We start from the raw sequence: 8,180 nt of genomic DNA on the forward strand, positions 1-8,180 counted from the left end.
TATAAAATGTTTTTAAGCAACATGCTCAGAAACCAAGGAGAATAATACCGACAGATTTTTTATTTTAACGAGATAATTAATACATCTGCCACAACACAGTGACACTCTGCATGCGGTGAAATGTGCATACAACGTGCTATGTACGTCTAATTCAGGGCACATTAAATGCCATCAGCGTGAAAGCTAACCTGTTGCTGCCAGTGGGCATCTGCATGGTTACACTTTTTATTGCATTTTCATTGCTGCCAGAAAATCTTATCTGCTTATTTTTGCGGCTGCGTGAAAACGTCCCCGCCGCGATGGCTCAATAAAAAGTAACCATGCAGACGCCGGCTCTCTGACCCGCAGTATGTGCGTATAGCCCAGTCACGACGATCGCATTTCGATGGAATTAACACGCCAGCGTGTTAATTCCATCCTAAAGGTGGTCCGATGTCAGCGCAGGCTAAGATCGCCAGATATATGGCCTAATCGAGCTCTCCACTATGCGTGTTTTCACTACGCCGCTTCACCGGGCCGATATCCGCACGCTACGCCACTGAAGCCGACACGTAGCCGTAACAGACTTAACATAACGGTGGGCTGCCGCAGGCAATTTCCAACGGCAGTGATACCTTGAGAAGGCCAGCGTTGTCGTCGGACAGGTGTGTCTCTTCTCTAGTGGCAACTGCAGCCCGAAAATCTGCTGGGCGCTTCCAATTCTCAGTATTTGTAAACAACTTCTTTATATCTAGCTGAGAAGTGAATGTGCAAAGCTCGATCCTGATACTCGCCGATTTCTTCGCGCGACTAAGTCCATAAATGAAACTTACGCACAGCTAACCACATGCACGCATCTCAAGTAAGGCATCGCTCACACTTGACGACCGGCTGTTTGTGGGGTTTGCGTCGAGTACCGCCTAGCTGCTGCTGGACGTCCGACAGCGTGTGTACTATGATGCACTGTGGTCGCAACTACCGTAACTATAATAGTACAGTACAGCCGCAACGTATACGTAAGTATCTCACTATCTCTCCTCAGCCTTGCCCTGCCGCGCGACGCGTGTATGCAGCGTAAACACGGTTCGCACCAACCCTTCAGCTTCTCGGCATCGCAGCGTTGGCATTTTTGTAATCGGCGCCAAGTAGCAGACGACGGCGTTATTTTTTGTAACTTTTTTTCTTGTTTTTTAAATTTCGTCATCAATTTCTGTGTACACGCATTTTAGCACCGCCCCAATTTACACGTCACGGGTACGTCACAACATGGCCGAAAAGGCGAATGTCGAGGATCGGGCCCCTGAACTTGCAGAGAGCCGGCTCCGTGAACTGCGCATGCGCGCCCAGGACCAAAGTGGAAAGGAGGATATGTTGCTCTTCTGGACGGATGTGACGTCAAATAGCTTTTAGTGCTTGTTTTTTTCTAGAAGTAAGCCTCAAACCCAGATGCTCACTGAGTCAAGAAGGAAGACTGGCGCGCTTTTCAGACAACGAGCATTTGCGCTTTGCGAGCCCTAGGCACCTAGGTTGTCTTTCATGCGTCGGTCTGCTGCAGTTTGCGGGCCATCATCCCGGTAAATGCAAACTCGGTGATATGCGAATTCAGTTCGTGAATTATAGCCTTAAATTCAAGGGCGCAGCCTTCGGTGCAGTCCTATTTGCAGCCTTCTGACTGCGGTGAGTCGTACATACATGCCCGCGAACTCTAAGTAAAGCATTTGTAGTCTTTCTGCCATCGCCTTCCTTGCAGCTTCTTGTAACGAGTTTTTGCACGGCAGCGCAAGCATGCGTTAGCCTCAATTATTGACGCGGCGTAATCGCGCGACGGTCTCCGGGCGAAGGCGTGAGGAGACTGCGTAATGGCGTCCACGATCTCGTTTCATTGCGCTTGGAACAGCTTCCATACCTGCTGCCGTGCACCGATCAATCGCCGGTTGCTGTTGTCTTCCGGATGCACTAGAGTATTGGGACATATGAGGCGACTAAAAGATAACGTAAAACTGTTTCTGAGTTCGCTTATATTTGTTTGGGCTGTATAAGGCATTTTTGCGTGCGCCAGCGTGAACGCGCTGGTTTATAATCAGGAGGTTTTATTGCCTTCCTCGCAGCTTCAACCGATGGAGCGGCTCAGCCCATAGAAAATGTCGGGCTTCTTTCGGAAAACTGTTGGAAGGTAAGTGGCACTCATCTGTACAGACCATACGTGGTAGTGCTGCAATACATGAGTATATCTGCGGACTGATAAAGGGGGGTTGCTGGCCAGCTGAGAGATGGTTTAAACGTGAGTTGGCCCTGTGCGGAATGAGCCTCGAAGTGCAACAAGCCTACTGCACAGCATGAAATGGCTACAAAAGTATGGTTATATACATGACCGAATTCCTGTGCTTATTTGCTCAGACCTTCCACTGTCAAGTACTCACTTATTTCGGTGTATGCAGCAATGAGGGTGACCTCAATACTCCTCAGCTAGCATAGGTTCATGCCTGTGACAATATCTCTCTTTTTACTGCCGAAATAACTGCATTGGTGGAACTCGCTGAGCTTGTTTATATAGATTTAACACTTTGGATGCATGTTGCTACCGCAGAGTTCCCTAATATATATATCTTTTGCCTGCTCCAACATAAATAGTTGGCAGTGCTTGGCTTCAAGCTGCTGCCAAGGCCATTGACAGCTTATTTGAAAACAGAGCAATAATTAATCTGAGCTAGCATGTTTTGTGGGAGAGTGAGGCACCATTGCGAGTACCTCGTAATCCTGTCAAAGAGCTTGGCAGTTGCTGCTATAAGCACTCTCCATTGCAGTTCCATGCAAGCCGCAGCATATTGGGCACTTACTGCACAAGTGATTTAACTTAGATTCTCTTTGTTGCTATTTCAGTGTTTTGTAAGTGTTCTAAATATTTGTATTTGTTCTAGCATTGACAGCCAGTCTCGTTGCTACCTTTTTCCTTCTGCAGCAGGCACTCTCACTTGCTTTACTCGAACCAAATTCTATTGTGAGTGAGTTTGCTGAATTTATGCAAACTAAATGTAATTTCAACATTACTCTCGTTTATTTACATTTGCAGAGGCAAGGAATTCTTGGTGCCGACGAACAAGTTCCCTCCGCCAGTTCGATTACACCGCCACCTCAGTAGTGCAGTGAGCTGCGACTGGCGTGACCAAATGGATACTCTCACTGCTTCCACAGGTTTAGAGCGTGCTCCCAGTTAAGTTTAAAACACCTTGCTTGCAATGTATTTAATCTTGTGTAATATTGTCACCCTTGAATTTGCTGATATGCTATTATTTGAAAATCATTCTGGGTGGTTTGGAACTCATGATTTGCAGTGGGGGGAGGTGGGAAGCACAAATGTGTGACTGCAATTTTTTGCCAGTCTAGCTTCTAGCCTTGCGAATTAAAGTAACAGATTAATACCTGAACAGGCCTGACATTTATTGGAGAGATGTCATATAGAAGAAAACTTGATCCCTTGTGGAGGTAACACAGCTGTGGTTCTCCGAGAAAAAGTTATCCGTGTGTGATGGTGTCTAAAACATGGCATTGTCTTAGGTAACTTGGCATGGAATCAGCCACTTGTACTCTCTTGACAGCATCTATTGTACTATGTGCTAGGTGACATGCCTTCAGGGATGAGGGTAGATGGAGAATACCTCAGTAATCTGCAATTTGCTGATGACATTGCCCTGAAGCAGTCACAGCAGCAGCTGAAGCAGTCAGGATGACGGGCAGTAATGTGAGCAGGTTGTACATCATGCTGGTCATGGAGGAAGTAAAAAAGCCTTAGAAGCAATGCAAAGGGGTAAAGCAGCTGGTATGGATAGGCAACTGCAGATCTTTGAAGAGTGGTAGGGAGATTGTGCTAGAAAAACTGCTTGCTTTGTGTGTGTAGTGCCTCACGACCTCAAGTGTATTGAAATCTTGGAAGGATCCTAACAGTACCATAGTCTATAAGAATAGGGCTGTCAAGCACTTGCAAACTTAAACTGATCGGGTTATTGTCCATTGCCTACAAGATAATAGAATTGGGAAAATCTTGGACTTTTTATCAGCTGAAGGAGCAGCTGGCTTTCGTAAGGGCTGCCATGTTTTTTAATGTGTCTGCCCTGCCGCTGTTGTGTGCTGGATTGTAGCCTACATCCACATCGGATAGGAGGCTGTGCAAACAAACTGCTCTTTACAGAAGGGACATAATTTGAACTGCCCATATCATACAATGCAGCAGCAGTAGTGAAAAGTGCTCCACAAGAAGTGACTTATTTTAGAATAGTTGCTTTATTGCGGTAGTGTAAAAGGCGTCACCCTTGAGAAAAATCACAACCATGCCTTTGGCAGGTGACATGGCCATGCACTGATTGGTTGTCTGGTTCTGCGATGTCATGAGGCCACATGATATGGCCGAACTGGCTGGAGCTCATATTGTGGAAAAGCGAAAAAGAGACAAAGGATCGAGAAAAGAGAGGACGACGCTATCTGGAGCTGCTAACTCAGGCAGCTCCTTTGAGGTGAGAGGTTGAGGTGGAATAGAACCATCCGAGACCCTTGGATCTAGTATCAGACATGCTACTCCATGTTCATACAGCTTTGTTAAAACAGAGCTTTATACCCATGTTGGGTGGTCTTAGGCACAATGTGGTAGATTATGGTTGTATGCTGATGATTGTGTGTGAGATAATACCGGCACAAATTAAGGGATTAGGGCTTATAACCTTTCAGGACTGCTTTAAGCCAATCGTTCATATATGAATGATCGTTCTCACACACTGGCAGACGTAAATTTATGTATTTGGAACATGTAGCCCCATTTAGGCAGATAGTATGACAAAAGTAATTATAGTAATTAGTTCACAGGAATGGAAAAGGCACAGAATCTGTCGCTTGTTTCTGTGGGCACCTGAACTGTGCCGTAAGGGAAGGGAGGAGGGAGTCAAAGTGGAAAGACAGAAATGGGTGCCGTAGTGGAGGTCTATGGAGTAATTTTGACCACCTAGGGATCTTTAACGCGCGCTGACATCACAAAGCACATGGGTGCCACTTCGTTTGCATCGAAAGCAGCCGCCAGCGATCGGGTTTGACATGGGTACTCCGGCACAGTAATCTAGCATCTTAACCACTGCACTACCGCAGTGGGGCTATTGTGACAACCATAGTTTCTGTTTGTGTGGAGCTTGTTTATTTTTTTTATTTATTTATTTTTTTGTTCTTTCTGGCACAGTGTGACATTTAAAAAATTATTTGAAATAAAGAGGTCTTTGGCGCCATTCACACGATTCTGCTGCTTCTACTATAGTTTTCTGTTTATGAGAGTAGTAGCGAAGTCTCTTGAAGACAATTTTACTAGCTCTCAGTTCAGCTCAGATGATGAATCAGTCAAATGTCAGCCTCGGACTTCAGGTAGTGGCCAAGAAAAGCTTAGTTTCAATCTCTGATCACACTTGGTCAGTTACACATGCTCATTTTGTGTTCCCACTGTTCTGTTTCCATTCGCTGGGTTTCAGCAGTAATGAAAGCTTGGTACTACTTGATATGGCTTCTACAGAACTTCAAGTGTGGAACTTCTTCAAGCAAATTCAGTGGAGTTTGAACACCAAGCTTCTATTGCAGATTTTGAAATTTAATGGCAAACTCTCCCACCTTCTGGAAAACATGTCACCAAATAATTCAGTCATAAATCCTGAAAGGTTTGGAAATGCCAATACTATAAACTGTAAAATGAGTAGAACAAGACCGAGCATAAAAATGGGTGTTTTCAGCAACTTAGCTATATTTCTGAGAGAACAGCACACCTTCAAAATGAACTTCAGAACCTAAACTAGTAATAAAAGAGGCAGTGTAGCATATTTTTAGTATTCTGAATTATTTTTCTTGCTGTCTTATTTTGATATTCATGCCCCCTTTTCTTTCACTTTTTGGATTTTTTCTGCAAATTTCGGAGAAAAAGTTTTTTATGCTATGTATAAAGCCAGAACAAAAACATGGGCATTTATTTAATTGAGCATCTAAATTCCTGCATTTTAGTATTATCTAATAGCAAGATTGTGTAAATATTTCATTTAATAAACAAATTACATGGTGCTGAAGGAGTTGAGGCAAAAAAAAAAAGCTTCATTTGCAAGCTGTAGTTCAAGAAATGACCATTTTTCTGCCTTTTGTATATCCTCAAGATTTTATTACAATTTCTTGATTTTATATTCATGTTTGACAATACTTTGTGAATATTTTACCCAGTGCTGAGAATTTATCTTATGTATTATGCTTATATTCATAATATTCACGTGTCTAGAGGGCATTTAAATAGCTGTATTTTAATTGGCTCATGTGCGTCATGTACAGAAAGTGTGATCAGAAATTGTCATCAAGAAACGTCCTTCATACTGGAACTTGCGTGTAAAGAGCTCTGGCAGGTGCGTGCTCTGTTGCCGCGTTGCAGAGAGGAGGAAAGGAGGCATCCTGGCTGTGCAAACCGCTGCAGAGAGGTGACAAAGAGGGTAATGGCAACCCCATGCATACGCGGGCCACTTATGCGCTTATTCACAGGACCTCGGAGGATGGGCGTGTGGTATTCGATCTGTCATTTGACGTGCGTAACTATAAGGCTGCATTCCCTGCACCGTACTTATTAGTCACATATTCTAATTCTGGTGTCGGGTTGTGTTCGCCTTAGCGATCTTAGAGCTCTTAAGCACTTCCTACATTTTTTTTTTTTTTTTTTTTGTAGGTTGCAGCAAAGTTCTTTAAAGACTTCATTTATAAAATAGCAAGGTGCATGTATGCGATCAAGGATCTTTGAGGGAAGCTGCAGATGGGAGCTGTTGACGCTACCATGCTATACTCTTAAAGACAGATCTCAAGTGTCTCCTAAATTTTTATAACAAAACGAACATCCGCACAGTGTTTGCTGGAGATGCTTACAACCCTGCTGTCCTGTCCGAAGACAGGGGTACATGCATTACTGCCCGCCATATGCAAGGCCAGCCACAATTAAACATTCGTTACCAGAGTAACATGATTGCCTGGCTTTTTTGTGTGTTCACTTCCTTAGCATACTGTAGCATAGTCATAGTAGTGTGCACCTTTCCAATAAGTGGTCACGGGGTGTCACCATATTACCTGCTGGACTGCTTTGTGCATTTGGTGCTAGCACAGTGGAAGCAGAGCCGGTTTGCAGCAGTCCAGAGAGGAGGAGCGAACAATATGGTGGCACCGAGTAACTTATTGGAAAGGTGTATATAGATTGCTTGTTCCTGCAAGATGCGAGTTAAACTGCTCTCATACGAACAGTTTCGATCCTCATTGAACTGGATCTACATTCAACTCATTGTAGATCGAGGTTGTCACACGGCAACTGTCAAGTGCAGTGAGCTCGAGCCTGCTTGACTCAAGGTTGCTTCCTCAATAGCTCTCGAGATTTCAAGCACACTCAAAAGCGGTCATTGACACCCTCGTCATCAACGAGCTCTAAAACTTGAAAAATGAATAAATGCAATAGAACTGCACATAATAACACATAAATGTATTAAAAGGCATGATAGAACATTCGTAGAACGGCTAATTTTATAATATTGACACCGTAGTCTACTGCCAGTGGAAGCTAAGGTGGCGCTCTCTTCGACTGCGTCAGTGTGGAAACTGGAGTGGAAGAGAAACTGCACTGTAGCACTTGACCGCTAGGAAGATAGGTTAGATGACCTGAGGCGCCAAAAGCGGAATGCTGCTGTGTACACTGAAATCGTGCAATCATTACCCCAATCTTAAATTTCCTTTTGAGACTCATTGCGACTGACAGCAGACGACGGACCACGTAGGAAATTTCTCAATGCTGACTGAAAACGCTCGTGTAGCACCGGATGCTTCAATCCTTCTTGAAAGCCTGAATGCAGATTGAGTTCAATGAGGATCGGAAGTGTTTGTGTGACAGAGGGATTAGTGTAGCGCTGCTAAAGCTTTGTGTTAGCTGGTGTGCACAAGTTGGGTGGCCAAGCTGTGTTAAATGGTCTTACAATGCATATTTAGAAAACAAAACAGGACACCCCGAACGGTTTATTCAACTTCTCAGATTATTTGGCATTACACACATTGTCTTGAAAGCAGTCCACAATATGGCCAGCACAACTTATGTCCTTGCTTATTTCAGATTGTTCATTTAAGAGAACTAACATATTCAAGGGCTACTGGCCAGGCTGACATTTTAACCAAGC

General features: G+C 44.1%; 1 long non-coding RNA gene across 1 annotated transcript; it reads left to right on the forward strand.

The window, feature by feature from the left end:
* The first annotated feature begins 1,460 nt into the window (after positions 1-1,460).
* Positions 1,461-6,684, forward strand: LOC146202430 (uncharacterized). The gene is made up of 3 exons (XR_014703705.1): positions 1,461-1,656; positions 2,088-2,152; positions 3,050-6,684. It is a non-coding gene; the product is annotated as an uncharacterized LOC146202430 (long non-coding RNA).
* The last annotated feature ends 1,496 nt before the right edge of the window (positions 6,685-8,180 follow it).

This window comes from Amblyomma maculatum, chromosome 1 (genome assembly GCF_055883805.1).
Source record: "Amblyomma maculatum isolate TAMU_Amacu chromosome 1, ASM5588380v1, whole genome shotgun sequence".
Classification (NCBI taxonomy): Eukaryota; Metazoa; Arthropoda; class Arachnida; order Ixodida; family Ixodidae; genus Amblyomma; species Amblyomma maculatum.